This window comes from Stegodyphus dumicola, chromosome 5 (genome assembly GCF_044657685.1).
Source record: "Stegodyphus dumicola isolate Sdum_Otavi_A_Nest chromosome 5, ASM4465768v1".
NCBI classification, from domain to species: domain Eukaryota; kingdom Metazoa; phylum Arthropoda; class Arachnida; order Araneae; family Eresidae; genus Stegodyphus; species Stegodyphus dumicola.
The window spans coordinates 440,742-467,529 of NC_140772.1; the positions used below are offsets into that span (position 1 = coordinate 440,742).

The following is a 26,788-nucleotide window of genomic DNA, read 5'->3' on the forward strand; positions in this document are numbered from 1 at the left end:
AGGGCTCGTGATCTTGCTGAACAATGCACTGGACTACCCCTACCAAACCCATGTCTGGGATACTTCCCGAAGGAACTTTCGAATACTTTTTTTGATGACGATCCAATGTATTTGTTCTTATTTCTTAGTTTCCGCCGCGCTAAGAATAACAAACAAATATCTTTACACTGTTTTTATATCTTTACACTGTACCCTATTTTTCTTGTGTTGTCTCTCGTCACTATGGCGCCAGGAAAGCGTTTCCGACAATGCATTGATATATATATATATATATATATATATATATATACCATTAGTAGATGGTGAATGTCGACATATACCGGTGTAAGTCAGAAATAAGAGTATTTGAAAATATTTCGGACATACAACAAGCGACTATGTGAATGTTGACATTCACCGGTGAAAGTCGACATTCTCCAGATTTCGGTGTTTCACCGTAACATATATACGATAAACGTATATATATATATATATATATATATATGTGTGTGTGTGTGTGTGTGTGTGAATTAATGTTAGGAATTCTGATCGCACATGTTGATCTATAATACAGAGCAAATTTGAAAGATGAATAAGATAAAATATTCAGATTTATTTCAATTCACATTTGCGGCCCCAGTTCATTTGAAATTCCAAACTTACCTATTTCTAGAATATTTATATTTTTCTCATATTGTTCGAATAGGAATAAAGTAGTACGACGCCGTGTCAGCGGTGACAGAGATAGAAAAAATATGCATAGTTTGACAATATTGTGGTTTAGTAAGAGAAATATTTGATTCAGGAAATTTTATATTCCCACTTAGCTAAGTCATCATCTTTATGTAAAAATCATGTGATGGGGATATATATATTTACATAAACATATATTTTAATTAATTAATTTTTATTTTTTAATTTGCTATTAATTCAAAATCATTTAATATTACATATTAAAAACAATAATTGCAATGAAAAGTTAGAATCTCGAAATTTTTATTATGTTTGATGAGTACATTGTCAAAACTCGAGCTAAATAATATCATAAATCTCTTTAAATCTAGAAATATATAGTCTAACAGAAAGAAGTGAGGAGAACAATTTATATTAGATTTGTTCCGAATAGAGTATGGGATGGATTTCAGTGTTTACTTAATTTGTTTTACATATATATATATATATATATATGCATATTATTTATAAACATAAAGTCTTTTTTGTCTTTGTTACTCTAATTATATCAACTATTTGACATTTACTTCTCATTCACAAATTTTACAAACTGGCCGTATAAACACGTGTATTTTGTATATTAGCTTTCTGTTTAGATATTTCATTAGTTAATGCAATAAAGTTTCCTTATAATCAAAAGGTATTACAATAAATATGAATTCTTCACAATGTAATTTTCCATTTTAAACATTTATAATCTATTTTTGTAATGAAGGAATGAAAAAAACTTTAAGCATTATAAATCTGAAAACGTATTATTTTCCAGACCAGCGTTTTTGTCAAAAAATTATTAAAGGTATAATTAAACTGGACCTGAAACATTATGTTTTGTTTTATTATTTTTTCCGAAAAGACTTACGTCTCCGACACGTATTGCAATCTTAAACATTGGGGATCCAATTCTTCTAGTAGTTGATCGCTGAAGTATAATCCTGCTTCTCCTTCTTCTTCTTCAAATATACGTCGATAATTATTTGCGCTGAAATATTTTTATTTTATTAAATATATATGTTCATATGTTTGAATTCATTAATTTAATAAATGATTACTTATACGTTTTTTGTCAAAAGTAGTAAGTTACAGTTTGCGAGCATTTTTACAGATTGTCAAAGATTTTTAAACGCTCAATGTTCCACGAAGAAAATATCTTTACTTATTCAAAATCTTTTAAAAACAATAAATATGGAAATGAATATTCCTCTTATTAGCCTAAATTCCATTATGAGAATATACAGGTATAATAGGAAATGAAGCTGCTGGCACCAACAGCTCAGGATGCCATATTAAAAGGTCTGATTGACATCTATCATCTCAAATCAAACCATGCAATCAGGAAAAAATTTTCCAAACACGTTTTAATAAAATAACAAACAGGATGGGACGAGACAGATACAAGAAGATTGCTCGACGGTTACCTCCCGCAAGTATCCCTATAAAGAATAAATTTTTTTCTCCAATTAGATTGGCAACAAGTCATGGAAAGTTCCCATTTTATTTCCAGAGATTCTTAAGAAGCACGTAAAATGCCAGCGCGAAAAACCTGCAAATCTAGCGACATTTAAGCTTTATAAATGGCACACTTCCTATTCCTTCATATGTATACTTTCCTTTCCTTCATATGTATTGCAATTTATCATATGATCATTATTTACAGCAATGATTCTTAAATGTCTTCGACCTAAGGCTCCTAATGATGCCGAGGAAAACTTGCGCAACTGTGACAAAAAGAATATTTAAAAATACAATAAAAGCTTGAAAGGTAATAAAAATGCCTGAATTTAATTTCCTTTTATTTAAATGAAGCTTAATGTTTTTAAAGGAAATTGAATATTGTAAACAGGAATCAACAATATTAATATCTGTGGATTTTTGCCTCTTTGTTTTTTTCTTCGTAACATCATATCTCCGGAACGGGGAGTTTGAGATTGGAAGGAGGTATCCCCGGATTTCAAAACTTCTTGGTTAAACTTTCCGACTATTGTTATCTTCCTACGACTATCACTCGAGATATTATATAAAATTTCGGAAAACGGTAATTTTTCGTATTTATTTTTCCAAGTGGCCGAACTCTAGCGCACTGGACATCAAAATGCTTTACTTGGAAAAATGTTGGCCCTTCTCACTTTCAAATCGTAGAGTTTGTTTAAGAGATATTTTTAAGTTAAAAAAAATATGAAATAAATAGTATTGCCAAACGTGAAACTTATTGTTATTATTATTTACGGTTATATTCTGAAGTTGAAGAAAGCACGTGATTCCATATAACGTCATTGTATGTCGAAAATCTTTCGTTAATATCAGTATTTTAAATGAATAGCTGCTTTTGGCAACTTTTATGTTTCACCTTTGGATACGTGACACGATATGCTATCGCTACGTTAATTCCTTTATTGAGATTTTGAAAATTTGTTATATTGAAATAAATTTAAATCATAACCTCCAATGTATTACCTGAAGTGTCAAAGGTCTTTGTTTCCTGAGTTGGCAAGAAAAATGTATTTACGAATCGCTGGTTGCTTGGAAAGAATGAATACATTTTCTTCATAATGAAATGTTTCTATGCATTTTATGCTATTCTAAATTTATTTATAAAAATTTAATTTCTTTTATTGTATACTTACTTTCTGAGTAGAAGTTTAAACATCTGTAGATATTTAACGTATTTTAGATGCAATGTTACTTTACTACAGTTAAATAATTTTTTTTTTCCAATTTACTAAAATGTCTGAACGCAAGAAGAGAGCACAAATGGTACAGCGAGCTACAGAAAAATGAAGTAAAAAACACTAGGAGACTCAACAGGCAAGTACAATAAAATTTGCGAGCTTCAAAAATGAATGAAGACACAACTAGAAACTCAGCAGGCAAGCATAGTGACAAGACAGCTTACGCATTCAAGAAACTGAAGAAGAAACGAATAGGAGTTCCAGGAGACAAGCAGCAACTCAAGAAACTTCGCGTGCTCAAACTGTATCAGAAACTAGTAGAAAACACAAAAGACATTCAGAAAACCAAGAAACACTGCGTGCTCCGGAAAGGGAAGCAGAAGGGAAACGGAGGCCCATTAGGCAAGTGGAACGTCAACAGACCATGCGCGATGAATAGAAGAAGTAGCAAGTAAACGAAGGATACAAGACTCTCCGCGTCAGCGTCAGATTCGACAGGAAATAACAGAACAGCTCAAGAACCTATATAAACAACTCAAGACGCTGCAGTTTACGGACAATTTTTGTTCGAAGTGGCAGAGCGTATACGAGGGAACAAGCTTCTCATGAACGCATCAAGACATACACGTAGTACTCTTCACAATGCAGGAAGTTTACTTTGAGCAACACACTGTATACATAGAGCTCGTAGACATATATAGTAAAGATTTGGCAACAGCCCTCTAGTAAAATGTATGAAGTTTATATTAGCATCTCACAATACCTGAACGAAATTTTTCTATTTACTTCTTCATTTACAATTTTCTGAAATTTTTTATCAGTAATCCTGTCTATATAATATAGATATCAAAATCAGAAAAATTTAATTAATTATCTTTAAATGTAATTAAGTAATGAATACTTCGCCCCTGTTCATACCGAAACAACATGATGTAATTGTAGATAGCTAGAAAGTAAAATGTATTCAGCAGGCTGTGCAGCAAGCGACATCTATAAATGGTGATAAGACAATAATGTTATATAATGTTATATACTGGCAGAGTTTTAAATTAAGAACATATACATCAGTATTTTAATAATAAGAATTTTGCATCAAATTGCAAAACAAATATCTTAACTTCTGTCTTTTCATGCATAAGAGTTCAGCATTCGGAAAATTATATTTTCGTAAATGGTTTAGCAAAAATAACGAAAATTATTGCCCTGAGAAATGGATAAGCTTGGTATGAATCCGAATTACGCCAAGACTACCCGTCAATGGTTGTTTTGAACACGCCCTTAATGAATATATATAACCCTTAACAAACGTAAAGTCAGTGAATCTACTATCCGAGTGTGTCTTTATATCTTGAGTATTTAAGAAATGCATTTATCTATCTGGATAAAGCTAACGCTATTGCCTGAATAACAACGTTTATTTAACATTTGATATAACCAACTTCATATACATCTTGAAATAAAACATAAATTTCTTAATAAGATACTAAAAATTGCAGAAAAAATACAAAAATAATGGAATTTCTAATAACACTACAAGTAACATACCGAGGAATAAATTGCGCAGCAAAACTGATGCAATCTACAATATGTATACCAAAAAATTTATGTACCGCAATAGAAATGCAATAGAATGAGAAATGAAACTATCATGAGATTTATAATGAAATATTCACCATAAACTATTGATATATGTTAATAAATATATACTTTTAATACTATTCATTTAAATATGCTGAAACTTTCATAATATTCATTACTTACGAACGCTTTTTCATCCATCGAAGCATAGCACAAGCCATTCTCAATTCAGTGCTGGTGCACGTCAATAAAATAAGGATAAATCCAAATTTTTACAAAAAATCAATCGCCTTGACTCGTTTCTCAGAAAACGTATGTCTACAAATGCAGTATTAATATATCACATCAATATAATTCGGGATCATAAAATCTCCAAACAACGCATTAAACGCAAAAAATCGCATTAAGGCAGAATGAAGAATTTTCACTCTTACAATGGCTTTTACAACAATATACAATAGAATCTAATTTCTAAACTAAGTGTTCATTGTTACACCATATTTCATTTTTTGGGGAATCTTTCATGGTTGTTCAGTAATTCTAACTGTTTACTTGTTTAAATAGAATTATGATTTCATATATATGCACAGACTTATATATGTATATATTAATACGTATCTGTAGTAACATACATCCTATTATTATATGTAGGCGTATAATTCTAATTAATTATACTAGTCAACAGAATTTATATATTGATAGCATCAGACTTTTAAAATTATTTATTACTCTCTGCTTGCTAACGATTAGATAATTACGTACAGTGGTACCTCGACATACGTGTTTAATTCGTTTCGTAACCTTGCTCGTATGTCAAATTGCTCGTATCTCAAAGCAATTTTCCACATTGAAATTAATCGAAATGCCATTAATCCGTTCCAGATCCCAAAACACGACCTCAGTTGTTTTTTAAGTGTTTTTAAATAAGAATCAAAAACAAGAAGAAACATTTATGTATAAATAACAAATACATATTCTATAAAAACATAATTAAAAGAAAAAGTGAAGTGCCTACGGAAGAGCTTAATTTTTGTCACTGGTCTTCGCTTTTTTCGTCATGATCTGCTTATTTCCACCCGCAGATCGTTTAAAAAAACTTTCCAAGGAAGTTTGTTTCTTCCTCCGTGTCAAGGATGCACGACTAGTTGCAACGTTTTCGCGGTGATGTTTATCCACGAACTCTACAACTTTCTCCCACATTCCCAAGACCTGTTTTATATCTCTTGTAGGGATAACCTTGTCCACCTCTAGCTCCTCTTCAAAACTAATTTTTCGTTAACCCAACGTATGCTGCTGCAAATACAGATCGTGTAACTAATCGGTTGTCAGCTCCTGAGACTGTTGTTCGACGAGTTCGTTCATATCTCTCCCATCCACCTCCAGACTCATGGATTTTCCCAGAGAAACAAGCTCCACTACCTATGCGACTTTGGGTTCCAATCGTTCGAAGGCCCTTTCAGCAACAGCCTCAGGCCACAGCTTCTTCCATGCAGAGGTTAAGGTCCTCGTTGTAACACCCAGCCAGGCCTGATCAATAATTCCTAGGCATATGACGATCTTAAAGTGGCCTTTCCAGAACTCTCGAAGTGTAAGGTTTGTGTTCTCCGTCACCTCAAAGCAGCCCCAAAAAATGTGCTTGGTGTACAATTTCTTAAAATTAGAAATCACCTGCTGATCCATGGTCTGCAGGATAGGAGTGGTGTTGGGTGGTAGGTAGGGAACTTTTATAAACTTGAACTCTTGGAGTAAATCATCTTCGAGATTTGGTGGGTGAGTAGGGGCATTGTCGAGGAAGAGAAGGGGTTGCATGGGTAGGTTGTTTTTCTGTGGGTATTTTTTAACAGAAGGGCCAAACACCAGGTTTATCCACTCCGCAAAGAATTTCCTGGTGACCCACGCCTTCGGATTTGTCCTCCACATAACTGGCAGATTTTCTTTTGAAATATTATATGACTTAAAGACTCTGGGATTTTCCGAATGGTATACTAGCAGAGGCTTGATTTTACAGTCGCCAATCTCATTGGCGCAAATCCCAAGCCCAGTTCGTCATCCAAGCCCAGTTCGACTCCATGCCTAACCGTTAAGGGTGGTTTTAGCTGCCAGATGTGGCAGCTGTTTCTACTAATTTCGCACCCCTGAAAACTCCAAAACTGCTTACAAGTTTAATCATTTTGTCTTCATGCCGTACTGTTTACGCACAATAAATAATTTTTTATATTTGCTTTCCTTCATCGTGTTGCAATTTTAATGGCCAGCAGTGTATTTTATTTTAACCTTTGGCTCACGCGTATGGTAAACACCATGTGAAGATTTTTAATTTGAATAATCAGTTATAATTTGAATCTGTACTGTCATTTCTCCCTTTACTTTTTCCTATCAGAATACAAGTGATTTCGCGTGTATTTAAGTGAAGGTTTGAGATTGTTAAGTCAGAGTTTGTTTTACCTTTTGAAGGCCACGTTACTAGGTTTGCTGTTTGAAGCCAAGATTTTCAGTCCTCGGCCTAGCATTATACTTGCAGATAATTTAATTCATGCCAATAAAGTCCGAGTTAACTTCGCGTAAATTTACTATGCGTAGTTTTTAGTTATTAGGTTATTTGTTATTTACATTTGAATTTCTACTTTGGTTTCTCGCCATAAATGTTGGTAGACTTGCAAGCACGAGATATACCTTCTGTTCATCTTATTAAGTTTCAAATAAAGGGGCTTTTAAATGATTCTCAAATTTATGTTGTTACTTCAGATATAGAAAAAAGTCGCTTAAAGTCTACCAAAAGGTTAGTAACAGTCTCCAATATTGAAAGACGTAAAGCCTTATGAACTTCTAAATATAAGGTAAACATTTATTTCTACCACATACGCAAATGATCTTGTAAATTGAATCTTGTAAAACTCGAGTAATCGTTTCCGACACTATCATCTTTATGTATTTGAGTATCACCCAAGTCTTGCCGACTGATATAATTCAAAGCCCCTACTGCCGCTAAGAATTTTCGGACACCCTACACTTCTGAGTCAGACACGAAGAGAACACACTGCCAACTCCCCCACTAGAAAGAATGTAAGTTACTTAATACCTTTCTGGCCTTTATATCTTCATGTACATTCACTGATCTTATTTATATTATTTTCTATTTTATTTTTATATTATTTTTATATTATTTTTATGTTCTCTTTGATTTGTTTTTGCAAAGTTTGCATTATTTATCTTTTTTATAATCTTCTATGTTTATTTCAACTTTACTTTGATTTCGATTTCATAATGACAATTTCCAATGTTTAATTTCTACAAATAATATAGTACTCAAATACATAAAGATGATAGTGTCGGGGACGATTACTCGAGTTTTACAAGATTTCTCTACAGTAATTGATTTTTACTCCAAATTGAATTGACTAAAATGCTTCATGAGAATCAGTTCTTTGAGTAACAACTATTCGCGAAAATATTTGGCCTGACTAGAATTGCCGGTTTGGCTTTAATTTATAACTCGAGTAAAGACGAAACACTTTCATATTTACGTATTTCTATCAATTATTGATCATTGAACGGGAGTTGGTTTGTTCCCCTTGAAAAGTCAACTAATTTCCGATCAATGACAATAATTACATGTTTTAATTTTTACTTTTACAATTGTAATATTATTCTTCGTGATGATTTAACTCCAGTCCCCGTTAAAACATTATTAACATTTTGCTTTCAAATTACTTCAAAACATCTTTCAAAATATAACTTACCAGTATGGATGCACACTTTTAAAATAATTCTACTTTAATTAAACTTAGGAGATAATATAATCAATTAATCAATACGGTTTAGGAAATAAATTATTATTAACTAACTTTGCAGCAATTGCGCAACTAATAATAACTTGTATTCGCACTAAATGGATTTAAGTTCATACAACATTATATATATATATATAACACTTTCAATTGCGCAATAGGCCCTTGCATTTACAATTGCATTTATTTGTGGAACACTACTTTTTGCAATAACAGTGTGTACATATACTCTTCTGTTTTCAATCTACCGAAAGTCGACATTCTCCAATTTCAGTCTTTCACAGTAACATATGTTTATACGATTATATATATATATATATATATATATATATATATAATATCTAACACTTTCAATTGCACAAGAGGCCCTTGCTTTTACAACTGCATTTATTTGTGGAACACTTCCTTTTGCAATAACAGTGTGTACATATACTCCGCTCTTTTCAATCTACACCAGAGCATATCTGTGATTATCGACATACACCGGTGAGGGTCCGAATGTAGAAGAATGTAATGCAATATTTGATCTTTCACCGACGTATTTGGTGAATGTTGACATTCTCCGGTGAATGTCGATATTCTCCAATTTCGGTCTTTCACGGTAATATATGTTTATAAGATTATATATATATATATATTGTTTATATATATATATATATATATATATATTGTTTATATATATATATATATATATATATATGTATATATATATTGTTTATATATATATATATATATATATATATTGTTTATATATATATATATATATATATATATGTATATATATATTGTTTATATATATATATATATATATATATATATATATTGTTTATATATATATATATATATATATATATGTATATATATATTGTTTATATATATATATATATTGTTTATATATATATATATATATATATAATCGTTTATTGCAATGCATTGTCGGAAACGCTTTCCTGGCCCATAGTGACGAGAGACAACACAAGAAAAATAGGGTACGAACATTGTAAAGATATTTGTTTATTTTCCTTAGCGCAGCAGAAACCAAGGAATAAGAACAAAAGCAGGGGATCGCCATCAAAGAAAGTATTCGAAAGTTCCTTCGGAACGTATCCTAAACATGGGTTTGGTAGGAATAGTCCAGTGCATTGTTCAGGAAGATCACGAGACCTAACTTGCATTATCAGTTCGTCTCGGGGTACTTCAACACATAAGTGCACGAAACCCCAGTTAGAAGTCCAACAGGAACTTGTGGCACATATTGTGGCAGGTGCTGGGAAAGTCCTGGGGATGCACGGTATTTTCCAGAACATCTCATGTTCGATGTGCGAGAGATGCAATACCTGTAACAGGGTGCAGGTCGTAATTTCGAACACCTTTTTTGAGGTCCATAAGTATCTAATTTTGTTCCTACTTTTTAATTTATCTTGTGCTAAGCATAACTGGTGTCCGATCTTTCGTGTGTTTTGTGTTGTTTGCACCGGCCAGGAAAGTGTTTTCGGCCATGTTTTGCCATTTAATTTTTCGTCATCGTAGTCTCTCTCATATATGTGTATAATTACTTATGACTCAAGTGTTGCTACTATATGATGACATTTACAAACACGGTGTTTAAAATGCTACATATTCCCATCCGAAAATATCTTTTTCTTTACCTCTTGCCCTTCAAATAAGATATATGTGTCCTTCATTGCAAAATTACCTGGAACTTTAATTTTTCTTTTTTCGAGGACAATGGAGAACATATTTCATTATAGGCAGCTGTCAATATTCAAACATCAAATTGTAAAAGCCATTAAAGTGTGGCCGAGATGATCAGAAGGGCTAAATTCGCATAAGGATTTAGGAAATAAATTTTGAAAGATTTTGTAAATTTTCCTTCAATAAATTTAATGCAACAGGCAAAAGAAATTACAGGGAACAATAAATATAGGAGAAAACAGGTATATCTTTTCCTAATTTACTTTGATTTGATTGATTTCTTTCTTTCTTCCTGTATAAATAAATAAACTTTAAGAATGCAACTGAAGAATGAGAATAAAAGTTTCAATTGAAAACAAATGGTGGCAAAAATCCTAGTGCGGCTCTGCTGGACTACGAAAAAGACCAGTAATATGATCCGAATTTGGAATAACGAGAGAAAATTTGAAATCTGTGCAGCCAGCGATGCAAAGAGACTCGTTAAAATACAGGTTTTGCTGATTCAGAAAGAACGTTACGTGTATATCTTCTAAAATGCTTTTTCCATCCTTTGTTTGTAGTTGTTTCCCTTTTCATTTCAGTTTCCTTTTTTCCTCCTATTTTGCAATTTTCGTCATTGTTTCCCTCTGTTTTTAAGCCACCTGTTTATTATTTCTGTTATTATTATTGCAAATTATGTAAAAATTAAGTAAGGAAAAGTAAGGCACTGAAACTTTGCAAATTATTACGCTCTACTTGAGATTCATGGAGGCCGCTTATTGCATACAAATAACGCAAAGTACTTTAACTTATCTGCTTGGCTTTAGGTCAGAACAACGAAAACAACAAATTCACCCTTTGTAGAAAACAATTCTTCCAGGCAATAATCTACGGGGAGTTTTTTCCCTATGAAACTGAGCCAAAAGTGTTATATAGTATCTAAATATGGAAGTGTTGTACATGTTAAACGTGATCGTCATTGCATTACCTTCACTATTTTACTACTGAAATAAAGATATACCGATTTTTTTGTAGATTGGAAAATCCTCCTTGTGATCATGAAAAGGAGCAAAAACTGGAAAACGAGAAGGAACTGGAAAAGAAGCGAGAACCGGAAAAGATGCAAAAACTGGTAAAGAATCAAAAACTGAATAAAAAGGAAGAACAGGAAAAGGAGGAGAAACTGGAAAAGAAGCAAGAACTCAAAAACAAGAGAAAACTGGAATTGACACAAAAACTAGAAAAGAAGCAAGAACTGAAAAAGACACAAAAGCTGGAAAAGATACAAAAACTAGAAAAGAAGCAAGAACAGGAAAAGATACAAGAATTAGAACAGAAGCAAGAACTGAAAAAGAAGCAAAAATTGGAAAAGAAGCAAGAACTGAAAATGAAACAAGAGCAGAAAAAGAAGCAAAAACTGGAAAAGAAGGAAGAACTGAAAAACAAACAAAAACTGGAAAAGCAACAGAAACTAGAAAAGAAGAAAGAACTGGAAAAGAAGCAATTACTGGAATGGATTCAAAAACTAGAAAAGAAAGAAGAACTGAAAAAGAAGAAAATACGGGAAAGAATACAAAAACTAGAAAAGAAAGAAGAACTGAAAATGGAGAAACATATTGAAGAGATGCTAAAACAAGCACACAAAAATGAACTGGAAAGGCAAAAGTTGAGGGAAAAATTGCAAAAACCAAAAAAGAGAGACCTGAAAATGAAGAAGGAACTGGAAAAAATGCAAAAACTGGAAAAGAAGCAAGAGCCGGAAAAGATGCCAGAAATGGAAAATATAGAGGAGTCTGAAAAGACGTAATACCTGGAAAAGAAGCAAAAAACGGAAAAGATTCCAAATCTGAAAGACAAGCTGGAACCGGAAAAGAACTGTCAAACCCGAAAAGGAAACCGGTTGAACTGCGAAAAGAGCCAGAACTGGATTCCGACTGTAGAACGATTGATTTAATGACCAAACGAAGCAAGACCCGGAAAAGAAAAATAGAACAAATAAATCATATACCTGCTTCATTTTACCAAAATTTATTATCAACAACATTTTTATTATCAAGAACTTTATGGTATTCTTAGTATATGGACAGCATTTGATAATATTTTGCTCGGTAAGTGTAACTACTGATATATTATTAGCTAGTAATTAGTCATGCTAACTTAAAGATACCAGTATTATTTTAGTAGCAACTAAGTACACTCTTTCGTAGTTCAGATCTATGTTTTCAGTGCCTTTCATAGCTGCGAGGTCTTCCGGTTTTACCTGGAAAGTCACAGTTTATTGACTTTTTTAACACATAGCTTTACACATGACAATATTTTTCAACAATAAATTTAAGTTGTGCTACTGGCTTTAAATTGTGCAAATAAATATTGCACGGCATATCTTTCATAATTGAACTCATGAAATTAATTTATACAAATTTCATTTTAAAATTTGTTTGACCCTGAGCTGTCTTATCCAACTGCAGATATTCATAGAACTTTATATCAAGGTTCAAAGAAACGTTCAAAAAGGAATGTTTATCCACTTTTAATTATGTGTTAATCAGCATGATTTGCATTACTAAGATTGTAATTCTAAACAAATTAAAAGCTGTTGTAGTATGTACATTAGCTTTTCATTTGCTTTCACCTTGTTTAAATTCAGTTTGACATACCACAGTTTCCGTCTCTACTCAGGATTTTTTCAGTGTAAAAATTCAAGATTACAAATTGAAATGAGCGAAAGAAATAACTTTTAAAATGTGTGTATACATTACATCAGAATTATAATATAATTAGATAAATAAACTGAATAATATGTTATAATGCGAATTTATATCAATTTCGATTTCTTTCAAAATGGAGATTCCTTCGCACCTCACAAATCTCACAGAAACTCTCGGTTTGTGATTCGTGAGCTTTAGTTTTTTATATTTGAAATTTGGCAGCAATATGATTCACTGTTACGATGCAAATTCTTGCTCACAAATTGGTTATCTAACTAGAAAATGGTATAATTAAAATAAAATGAATATTATTAGATGGAAATGTTGGTTTCCTTTGCGTTTATCTGAATGGTATCGTATATATCAACCTGTTGGAGACGTTTTTTTCCCACACATCGAATAGAGACACATAGTCACATAATACAAATAATATGAATACAAGAATATAGTGTAAGATGAAGCTCTACCACATTTCTCTATTACTTAAGACTGCGAAAGATTTGTTAAAGCATTACAGGATCATACTCTGATGGATCTCGCCGTTCTGTTTCATTTTCTGCCCTCGAAAACACATTATCTTAGTACAATAGATTACTTTTGAAGGAATGGATTATTTGAAAACATTGTAACTGTAAGAATTATTCTCTGACGTTATTACTGAAAAAGCGGCTGAGAGCATAATCTTTGGCTATGCGCTTTAAGCTGTATTAAAACCATTTTGAAATGTAAGGCCTACAAACTGAAACGTAACTTTATCTTATTTCTGTACTATTCATTAGAGTTATATACATTCCCATCAATAGATACTGAATGGCTAAATATTCTGCTTACCCAAATCAGTTATTTTTTTCCTCTCTTCTTTTTCTTAATTTTAATTAGTCCGGAAAGTAAAGCTATAGAGAATTTCCCTTCTTCATTAGAAATCTGATTTAGAATTTTGTTTTCGGAGATAAAAGTTTGAATTCTTTATCCCTTTTCTAAACACAAAGATTGAAAAACGTAACATCGAAATTTTGAAAACATTTATACACTATAAAGGGAAAAAAAACAGAATATAATGCTTCAGTAAGCATGTAAATATCTCTATCACTTAAGTTTCAGCTATGTTTGTTATAGTATATTCAATCGTATAAGGCGCACTTTTAAAAGAAAATACAAGATGGAAATTTATGGGTACGCGCTGTACGCCAGCTATAAAAATGTTATGTTTAGAAATATGGAAAAAGTGAGCATACGAAAATTAGATTTCTGCGTGTAATTAAATGCTTTTTATTTAAGAGAAATAAAATAGTTTATGTACTTAAAAATTTTCGTTATCGGATTCTGTTTCATTTTCACCTTCACCTCTGATCCATACTTGCATAGACAGATCCAAGTTCCTCATATACGTCTCAAGCTATAACTTCAAGCACATCATCGAATTCTGTTTCAGTTTTGCCGTTACTTTTACTCTGATCCACACATAAATAATCATCTTTCGTTGCATCTAGACCGTCAGATATACCACATAAATTAAACGGGTTTAATTTTATTCCGTGATTTTATTATCTACTGACACACTATTTATGGACTGGCATGACGTATTTGGTCTCCATTTGTATATGTTTTTTTCACCTTCACTTTTGTTCGAGTATTCCACTAAAGTTTAAAATATTCTATCGATGATTTATTGACATATATGTCTAATATCTGAACTAATGGCAATAATCCGCCTGGATAAACTGTCATATCTGTATAACACTCTTTCAACAACATATTTGTGTTATCCGTTAGATGGAGGCTGAGCATGTTCCCAAAGTATTAGACCTTCTTGATTATCTGAGGCAAAAGGAAGCTTTTGCCAAATATTTCTTATCCACAGTTTCACAACATTTTTCTCCGCCGATCATTTCTCGTGAATACGGATGAAAACACTTTCGAGCAACTGCACTTCAGCAAAGTCTTTCTTTTCAAGATATCGATGAGCTTTTAATTTCGCACGGTCGGCTAAGCAGGAGATCAGTACGGTGAGGTGAGATTTCTCGTTGGCCTATTGATTTTATGTTAACTGTTATTTTTCTTTCATATCATTGTTTCTTTATCTCCTACTATATCAAAACTACAGGAATGACATCCATATTTGCAACACGTGATAGTAAATAAATTTTTACATATTTTTAAAAGCTCATCAAAGTTTTATCTCTATATTTTCGAAGCCTTTGAAAAAATTTTATCTCTTTTTCTCGGAGAACTGAATTATTCCGTGAAGTAAATCGAATACACAACCTCAGTTTGCTTTAGAGTTTTCACTTCCATTTGCACACCATTTTTTCTATTTTTAAGGCAAAGAAACGTACGCTGTTTCTTGTTACAATTAATCCATTCTAGTGATGATGGGGATTTTCTACAATGCAGTTTCCAACACTTTCGCCGACGGTAAGCTATTTCATTACTTCTTTATGCAATACACATTTATTCTTTGGCGCAATAATCATTGTAAAATTTCATGCCTCTTCCACTCGTGTACGAAGCATTCACGAAAACCAACCTGCATGATTTCCATTTTCTTTCGCAAACTGAATGACTTAACATTTGAAACTTGCATTGTGTTTGTTTCGTTCGGCGAAAGCCATAACTACTGCTGAAGAAAGCACTGGATGACCTACACTTCACTAAAATCAAATGTGATATCGTTAAGTCTTTGATGTTGACATCTGAACCACAACTTCAAATGACTACAGAAAGAAGAAACATGACTCCTAATTCCGCAAATTCACTTTGGTCGAAAGTGCACTCTTATCCAAATTATGTTCCTTATTTCTCGAAGTCCTAGAATAACAATCTCTTCCACATCCAGAATGAATACAAATCACCTCCTACCTTGCAGAAATATTTTCCCCGATAATCAATTCTCCTGCGCAGCACCTTATCGCTTGCCAAACTGCAATATTTCCGCAATTGACATATTTGCTCGTGTTTTATAAGGTATGAAATAATCAAGAAGAGCTGTTGCGGGATATGATGTTTTTGGTATTGCCAAACCGCCATGTGTATTTTATTGCTTTCTTTATTTACTAAAGATCTGATGCATTGTAATTAAGCGATATAAGAACTTGATTTATATGCGATTACGTTTTCTTATACAAAATGTTCCAACAATGTGCTTATGCGTTGTAATTTCATTTATTCAAAACTCAGTCTAGTTATATTTATAAAATTTTCAATAGCAAACGAATGTTTTAAGAAAACAGTTTAAACGTTTTGGGTCAAGATACTTTTCAAAAAAAGTCTAAACCAAGAATTATTTATATGAGAAATTTTATGTAAAAACAAATGGCGCACATTTTTACGTTTGAAATTTACTGGCATATTCCATGACAAATTTAGTAAGAGATTTCAGGTTTTTACCAGCTATAGGAAGTCAAGGATTTCTAGAATAATTTAGAAAGTCAAGGACGAGTTCTGTCTATTGTTAATTGGTATTTTCATTTCCAAAACAGAACGTTGAAAATTAAATTTCGAGAGAAGTCTTTTTAATTTTTTTTGGCACGCTGCATAATGAGTTCATTTCAAAAAAGCTGAAAATAAAAGTATCAGTTTTCTACATTTTACTAATTATTCTTTCCTCCAATACCTAGACTTCATTTCGGAAACTTTCCTTTTGGTTATAAGAAATAAATCACAAAACAATTGACTGATGTCAATCGAAATCAGACGGAGATACTTATGTTCAAAATTATTTCATAACGAGTGCAAACTGTTTCCTCATAAAATTATGAGTGTCGGAGAAACATATGAAGAGCTAGGCTTCGTAATTTTTACAAAACAAATGACTTTAAATTTAAAAGTACCAAACCGCAAACATTTACGTTTTTCAAAACACATTTGTACTTGCAAGTCAATGCCTACCACAAACGACCAAGATCCGGTCTGAACTTTTGCAGACAGTGCACAGACATGCGTTTCGAGTACCTTTCATTTTGGTTATTTGCGTATGCCATATAACCTTCTCAAATATTCTCATGCTTGTGACTAAGAATTGAATTATCATTTTAACTGATATTTTTATGTGACGTGTAACAATAATTTTGTTTATTTTTCAGGATGAAGATTCAGGCCCCCTTTGCGCATACCGACTGTAATTTGAATAGCCAGTTTACAATAACAAACTTAATAGTAACCGACCGTCAAAGAAAGACGCCCGAGGCTTAAAGGAACGCGAATCTCTATCAAAGTTGCAACTTGTGTAAATGCAATTTTGACTTTTAAATTCTTTTATTTTCCCTTTCTCGTGTCAAAAATGTTTTTCTCTTCAATATTTAGTTTAATAACGTGAAACTTTAATTTAAATTTTTCTTTTCGCAATTTTTACTTTAAAAAGATTTTAAGTTCTTTCATTTTACAAAAGTAATGCTGATTTTAAAAACTATAAATATTTCCTTTTGGTTTTTTATTTTAAAAAATTGCTTTTAAATGCTCACATTATTTATTTTACAGAAATATTATATACTCTTAAAGCTAAACATATTTCTATTTCGTATTTCCATAAATGCCATTTTTTAAAAATATTTTACTCCTTTTTATTAAGGGGTGTTGGAAACCCTATAGCAACAATGTTGAATTGGCCATTTTTGGATTACCTTTTCTGAAAATCTGCTGTTCTTACAGGTTTGAAGGTTTTTACGTAATTAAAGTACATCTATCACCTCGCGCTCTTTCAAGCACGAGGCAGCTTCGTCTATGCACTCGCCATAGTAGGAAAATAATCTCTATCTTTGAAATTTTATCCTCTAATTTATTACACATAACGGTACACAATATACAATAAAACAAATATCACTAGTATAGTATACATTTAATTATATACATAATATAATATTGTTATTTCAATCCATTTCATTGAGAGTCGCGATCAAACTTTTAACTTTTGTTTTTAAACTCTGCAAAATAATTTTCCCTTCTTCAGATATTTTATAGAGATTAAGAATCACTTCATCATGATGTAAAAAGAACAGCCATTTCTCAGCTTTCGATGGTGGGTCAAACATAACTCCTTTCATTATTTTCAAATGTTTCAATAATCGTTTCCCTTGCTCTAAGAATCTCCTATATCTTGATAAAAATAAGAACCTTAATTTCTCATTTCCATATAAAATATACTTTCTCGGTGTCTACTGGCTTTAACGCCTGACATTCGAATCATGTTATTAACAGACATAAAAACAATTATAATTTTCTAAGTTAATATGGTTAATATATAAATTAAGAAGGACTTACCTTTGATCCCGATAGTGAAAATATCGAACGAAGAGCACAACTTGACGCTGTTAACTTTAATCATGAGCACACTGCAGTGCCACGTAACTTGACATGATTACAACACGGTAATTCACATTATCCCTGATTTAACTTTTCATGATTTCACTAGGATGATGAACACTGATGATCCCATTTTACCACTCACTGGCTGTTAACTTTTTAGCACATCACGCTTTCACAAATCGGATGAATTTATTCGCACACATGGCCCTAAACGCGCCATTTTCTTTCGTCATAAAAATCTTCTCTCATCGTAGATCCATTCGTGAACTATCACCGAATTTCATTTTATAACTTTCAGTAACTTTTTACAACCATATTTATTTATTATTTTCACTATTTAGTGATTTCCTTTTTCACAATCTTATCCTATCGACTGCGCCGATTTGCACCTCGCGCCGTTTCAAGTCCGAGGCGGGTTCGGTCATTTCTCATGCACTCGCCATAATAGGAAAATAATCTCCATCAGCTTTGAAATTTTATCCACTAATTTATTAAACAATACACAATAAAACAAATACCACTACTATACATTTAGCTTAAGTTATCTCTTTGCACACGGCATGACTGCCGGTCCAACCGCAAAAGTCACAAGTCTCGTATTCTTCCCACCAGCTTGCCTCCACTCTGTTTTCCGGCGTAACTACGTCCCTTCCTTTAACCGTCTTTCGCCCCTCGCGGATAAAATGTTCTGGAAACGTCTTTCGCTAAGGGAAGTAACATCACAATACCTAGCTGAATATACTGAAAAGAGCTTTTTTATCATTTTAAATTTTAGAGTATTTTACAGTATATTTTGTTACGCATAGTAAAATTTAGCACTGATTATAATCAAAAGCTCTTTTCGGCAAATATTTGGAAGCGTAGTAAATAAGGTATAAAAATTTCAGATACCTGTGAGCAGTAGTTCTTGAGAACAGGTACTACATCGAGTATAAAAAATCACGTTCGGGGGAAAACGCGATTTTATGTAAAAATTCTCAATTATCAAAGTATTCAATGACAAATTAAAGCTAGATTTTGTACAGTCCTAATTTTCATAGAGATTAAAGAACGGTGTTTTAAGAAAGCTAAAATTGTAGAGAATTTGAAAATGCAAATATCAGAAATCCTCATTTTATGAAATGTTTTGGCTTTCATCACCCCTTCAACTATTCTATTCTTTAAAGTCCTTTCTCTTTTTTTTCTATTCTGGTAAAACTTGATATATAAATTTAATTCTTTGTCTTTTAATTTTTAATTTTATATCTCTGGTCGCATTTCTCTTTAACGATTAACATTTTGCATTTGGCTTATTATTATTATATTAAAATTATGCAAAATGAACAAACAGTAAATAATGAGATGCTCAATTAAAAACAAATACAGATTTAATGATAAAAGGGAAATTTTTAATGTCATTACAAACAAGATTTCAAGGGGTTCAAGAGGCCGTTGCCTAAAAAAAAAAGAAAACAATTCGTCGTTTCCGGAAGAAATGAAACTTTAAAAAATATTTTCGTTGTCACAAAAACCAAACTTTTTGAAACATTACGTTATTCAAACTCTTACGTCACTTCCGAGTGTCACGTTATCTAAGATGGCATAGGTTTCGGCTACGTACCCAAGCCTCTGGCATCTCCTGAGGGCGGTTGGTTACTACACCTGAACCAACGATAGTGAACTTCCGGTGATATCCTTCTGTCTGTACCTGAATGAAACTGGCTCTATTTGACGGCACACTAGCAAAACACTAAAAAGTCATGATTTAAACGACGATGATTTGAATAATTTAACTGGAATTTTGAGGACGACAATTTAGATTAACTGCTGCTGATTTTTTATTTAGGTGGTCGTGAGTATATGGTTTAGTGATGAAGAGTATGAATAATTGAGTAGGATGATAATAAAACTTTAGGTGATCGGGCTTTGTATCTAGGTGAAGTTTTTTTATTCTGACGACGACTTCAATGATGATGATGAAGATGATACATAGGATGGTTTAGAATGACTGCTGTGATTTGGGTGATGATGGTTTATCTTATTCTGACGATGATCATGGTGACGCGATATACATGATGGTTAAAATGACGATGTGTATTAAGTGATAATAAATATTTAGATGAATTTGATGGTGACATAGTTTTGACTGATGACGATTTTATACATGATGTGAGAGTGATTTATATAATACTTTAGAGGAGTTAGACAATAAAGACGATGATTAAATGAGGATGAAGAAGATGATGATTTGGTTGATATTGCTTTCTATTTAGATGATCTGGAAGATTATGATTTATCTATCTCGACGATGATAATGGTGATGATGACATATACGACGGTTTAAACTGAAGGTATGATTTCGATGATGATGATTATTTAAATGATGGTTTTGAATTATCTGGTGATAATTTTATAATTTCTTTCTTGGTTATTCAGATAACAATTTTGATGGTGATTTAGAAGTTTGAGGTGATAAAGACGATGATCAAATGAGAATCATATTGTTGATGGTGGTGATTTAGATGATACTGCTTTTTATTTAGTTGATTTGAGCTATAATGATTTATCTTAATTTGGCGATATTTTCAATGACGATGATGATGATAATATATATATATATGATGGTTTAACATGAAGATGTGTTTTGGGTAGTTATGCTTAGTTAGATGTCTTAGATTAGCAGATGAAGTTGATTGGATTTAGAAGGAAATTTATATATATGATGATTTCAATGAGTTAGATATTGATTTAGATGAAGGTATATTCATTTGATAATGATTATTTAAACAATAAGAGGGTCGTCCGAAAAATTACTTTGCCGTAAACCATAAAAAACAAAGTCTTATTACCTGGAAAAACCTATTGCAAAAGATACAGCTATATTTCTGCTACTTCTCAGCATAAGAAACATCGGAACTATACCAATTGTCATAGCGTCGGTTACCTATTTCCATTAGAGTGTCATAGAAGTCTGTCGCCTGGGAAGAAAGGCAGCTCGTCACATTTGTCTGCAACATTTCACCTGTAGGAAAGTGTGCCCAGACAAGAACGTCTTCAGGTGCAATAACACGTGGAAGTACTTAACAGCAAGATCGAAGCCATAGAATGGATGGTCAGACATCTCCCAGCGAAACGTCTGCAACATATATTTTGTGGAATTCCCCGTATGCGTCCGATGTTGTCGTAGGACACCACAACACCAGCACTGAGCATCCCAAACCATTTGTTCTGAATGGCTCTTAAGATGTTCTCTAGTAAAGCGCAATAAAGATCAGCTTTCACCGGAGCACCACTCGTTAATACGTCAATGAGCAGAATGCCTTTACTATCCCAGAATACCGTGGACTTCAATTTCCGTGCATAGACTGAGGATCGTCCGGCGCGTGGATCCCTGTGACGCCAATCAATTGTGAGTTGCTGTTTTCTGTGGTGAAGTGAGCTACCCACATCTCATCACCTGTAACGATTCTGTTAAATTGCGTTCAATAAACTGATTTATGTATCTGCTGCCTCTAGTTCTTTGTGTTTAAGTTTTGAGTATTCGAAATAGAACTCAAATACAATCAATCATATATATAGATTACATATCAATTCATATATTTGAATTAAATACATATTTACTTACCGGCCCGAAACTTTCTTAACACGTTGAGCGCGGCGCCGGTCTCTGGGGATTGACAGTGAACTTTCCGTGTGGCCGGCGTCGGTCCCTGGGAACCGGCACTGGAATTTTCGTTTGCCTGGCGTCGTTCCACGGAACCGACAGTATAAGTTAAAAAATAAATATAGTCTCAATGAAATGTGATCAAATTTAGCATTAATGAAATGTATTGAAACATTCTAAACAAAAACACGGCTTAGCTTTAAGGCTTAGCTCGCTGCCGGCTGAACGGAAAGGACAGCAAATTCGGCGCCGAACTCAGCGTGTTAATTAGAAAGCTACCGCTCGGCCTTAAAAACGCACAGCAGTTTGGTTTAAATAACCATTGATAACACTATTCTATAACGTTCTTTCTATAACGTTCTTTCTATAACGTATTATTCTATAACGTTCTTTGTACGTTAAAGTACATATAGCACAAGAGTGTGCAAGGAAACTGATATATAACAAATTTATTTAATATTTTTCATATAATAAGGATAATTTCAAACTGTAATCATAATTCTAAAAATCCATGACATTATCGAATTGAGACCTGTTTCGATGTCAGATATATCTCGTAATGAAATCTGATATTTTTTGAAATTTAACAACTAATTTTTCGAGGTATTTGACAGTCCAATCTGTATAAGTTTCATTTATTTGTTTAAATGTTTGTAAAGTGTTATCACAGATTTTCATAAAAAAGGGTGTGAGAGATAATTGATAAAATTGATAGATAGAAATGGAGGGAATATTATGCATTTGTTCAGAAACATAAACGTAGTATTTGTGAGATTTCTCGCACAGCCAAATTATAATTGTTTTGTTATTTCTTTTTTTTCATATTTAATTCTTTTAAATTAATTTCTCAAAGTTTGTCATAATTTATGTGACTCAACTAGGTACGAAAAATTGATTCGGAATGTAAAAGAAATATATGTATTCTGTAACATTATTTTTTGTAAAGTTTAATTTTTTTTAATTAACAAGGTCTGTAACCAATGTTTGCACTTATTTAATGCACGGAGTTCCAAGCAGTTTCACTCATCATCCTACAAGCTGCAATAAACACAAAAACACAACTCTGAAAATGAAATATTCTAACAAGGATTGTAAAGCCAAAGGCATATAACTAGTCTCCTCTGTATGCTCAGATCATTCAATATGATTTCTCTCACAGCTTATACATTTTCAGATGAGTTACTCACGTTCGTTTTTAAAGGTAATCAAAATAATGTAAAACTGCAATTAAAAAGATTAAAATTTCGACAAATTGACTAAATGAAATATATATTCGCTGGTCGCTTAAAATTGCTTCAACGGTACCTAGTTCCAAATTGCAAGATGGGTATTCCACACACGGATAATCGAGAATTAGTATAACATTCTACAGCAAAACATTGCAAATTCCGTGCTTTTTTCATATAATGCATTCATGCTGTCAGATTTATTATGTCTAATCTTATAATATTATTGTAAAATTACGGCCGGTAGAAATCATTCCTTGAAAATGAAGGCCCCTTGCCACCTTCTTGATGACTAATTTCAAATGGATAATTCAAACGTGGCGAAAAGAGAAATATTAAAATTTTCAAAAATTCGTGTTTACGGTTTTTTAATACCTAGATTTACCACTGCTAACTAATATTATGATATAATAATATATTAATAATTAGTCAAATGAAATTTATGTGGCTTCGTGTCAACCACTTGGTATTTTTAACGCTGTGTTTGAGCAAAAACAGAATATTGTTTATTTAAGCTATAATAAACATCCTACAGTAACATTTAGTTATTGTACATTGTTTTTTATCAGCACTTACGAGCTGAAGTTTCGTCTTATTAAACTATCCATATTGGTGTTTTTCATGCTCCTATATTGTTTTTGTATATAAATAATGGAAATTACAATTGGGATGATCAGTTCCATAAAACTCTCAGTATTCTGCAATCCTAACCACATGACCAATGGTGCCCCAAACATACAAGAAACAAACAGGTATTTACAAGTAGGAATGATTTTCGAAACGTTTGCTTAAACTCAAAACAAAATAAAACAAAAGGGTCGAATCAAAATGTTAATGTTTCATAAAAATGTGCAGGATAATGTTAGATGTAAAGCCTGTTTTCGTTTCCGTGGCAGACGTACTAGGAAGTTTCATAAATGAAAGTTTTCTCTTTTGGTGGGATAGTGGCTGTGACCTATACATCGAGCATTCATTGCTGGACAGTACGTGTATAATTACAGATAGATAGAGATAAGTAATTAATAGAGTATTTGACATATATAAACTCATCATTCAGATCTTCGAAAGTGTTCAAATAGTAAAAACACGATACCGTATGCTTTCACCACTTCACTTATGATGTAGACTATGCCCATATGAGGTACTTCTCCCTGTTAGAGTTAACTAAATCTTAGCTATTGAAATATAGCATTTTCAAATTCTTTCCATTTGAATTTAACATGAATAATTTTACTCTGATCTCTCTCTTTCTTTTCTGTTTGTTTCTTACTTCTAGCCATCTATATCCAGTTCTATATCTTCTACTTGTGCCTCTGATATTTAATGTAACGGCATTTTGCTTTAGAGTAAATAGATTTAAATTAATTAAAAATTACATTCCTATTTTCAAAATACTTTTATTAATATTTCAAGGTAAACATTTTGATATTCGTCAAATGGAACTCGAACCTAAAATTTAATTTTTATTAAATCTTTAATCTATTTCCAGCACTATGCATAAAAATGCCCTTTCTTGTTAAAATAACGAAACTGATTTTAGATTTACTAGTAATGAATCAAATTGCAAATTGCTTAGTTGACATTTTTCAGCTCTCAGAGTACATTCCATTTAACTATGCAGTAAATCGAATGATTGTTTGCAGTTAACAATATGTAAAAAGCTGTTTGGGCCAGGTCGAGAAACAGGTGGTTTACATCTGGAGGAAACGAATTTTTGACAATGTCTATATACTATATATAAACGAATAATTAGAAACTTCCGCGTAATGCTCTTATGAAATAATTCACTGTATATTAGAAAAGTACGAGAAACAGACGCATATTTTTTCAAATGAAAAAAATCGAAAAATTATGTGCTTACTAAAATCAAAAATCTCAGGCGAACAACAAATAAGGCCTTGTAAGGCCTTATGTATTGTTCCTTATAAGTTATGTGAATTTCCTTATAAGGCCTATTAAATTATACACACTTTTTGCTGCTGATCATTTAAATTTATTTCTTCGAATTGCTCTTTCAAACTTGAATACCCGATTCCTAAAAGAAAGTTGCTGATTTTGAAATAATGTATACTGCTTAATTTTGGTCGTGCGTTTATGAATTTTTTCTAATTTTATTTCTTTATTAGCGGAAGTACCCGATGTCAATTAAGTTAGATTGAAAGCAATGTATCTAACAACAGAGAGAACGATACCGTTGTAATCCTTCTCTAACGATGTAAAAAATACGATTCATAGTTATACATTTTTCAGTCTGGTGCGATATGCAACCCCACATAAAAAATTTCGATAGAAAAATATAATTCTCTCTCATTGTATCAGAAGCAATGTCACTCAGCTTTTAGTGATTTTCGTCTTTCTAATCAAATGGCCATAACAGCTCAAGTTCCATCCAATATTTCACCTATATTCAACTTTAGTCGATTCAATGTCGCAAAATATTTATCATAATTGATGAGAAATCAATAACGCAAACAAACAAACAAACACACAAACAGACATTCTTCTTTATATATATAGGTTATGTAAAATTGACAATTTTTTTTATTAACAAAATGTAAGATTTGCAAGCGAGCAGTAGCAACACTTTTCGAAATAAAACAATTCTATCTTCAACGCCCGAGACTGTTACCACTAGGAAAAATGAGTGCGAAAATTAGAACTTTCAGAATTTTTAATTAGTATTTTCGCTCATGAAAGTGGTTAAGATGAGAATAGTCGAAATGGCTTCCCTCGAATTTTCGGAATCGGGAATAACGTATTTAATGTTTGGGAAAGCAATTTTTATTTCATCTTTTATCTATTTTCGTATTTTAACAAACTCTAGGATTTGAAAGAGAGCAATGGTAACAACTTTCGAAATAAAGCAGATTTTCGTCTCCAGCTTGCGAGACTGTTGCCACTCGAAAAATGAGAAAGAAAATTATCGTTTTTCCGAGTTTTTATTTATAGCTCTGATTTTAGCTACTTTTTTTTTTTTTTTTTTTTTTTTTTTTTTGAGAAACGTGACGTCGACCTAATTGTAGAATGTTTGGTGGTGATAGCTATAGTAGTGACCGAGTTATGAGAGGACAAACACACAAACTTTCTTCTTTATATACTATATAGATAACAAGTATGAAACTTTCCCAAATGTAAGTATACGAACCGCGAGACTGTATTAAAATTTGGATTTACTTATTTGTCAAAAAAGAATTTTTTTAAAAATTTGACATCGCCAAAACATGAATATTTTCGTGATTTAAAAACATTTCCATAACTGGAAGTATATTACTACAAGCAACGATCGCAAAAATAAAGGTCGTGTAGGGACTTTTAAGCCGGATAAAGGATGTTGGTGTACATATACGTGAGCATATACATATACGGTTGGTACAGCTAACCTGCAATATAAAGAGAGAAGCAAGCCTACTCTTTAGAAAATTTCAATATTCTTCGGCTAATCGTTTTTGAGTTATGCGAGATACATACACACATATATTATATCTACATACAT

General features: G+C 32.2%; 1 protein-coding gene across 1 annotated transcript in view; it reads left to right on the forward strand.

The window, feature by feature from the left end:
• Nucleotides 1-21,910, forward strand: part of LOC146996995 (cullin-5-like) — a 332,836-nt gene extending 310,926 nt beyond the window's left edge. The window contains exon 11 of the transcript XR_015041052.1: nt 17,208-21,910. The gene's annotated coding sequence lies outside the window, so the exon portion shown is untranslated. The remainder of the gene's footprint in view (nt 1-17,207) is intronic.
• The last annotated feature ends 4,878 nt before the right edge of the window (nt 21,911-26,788 follow it).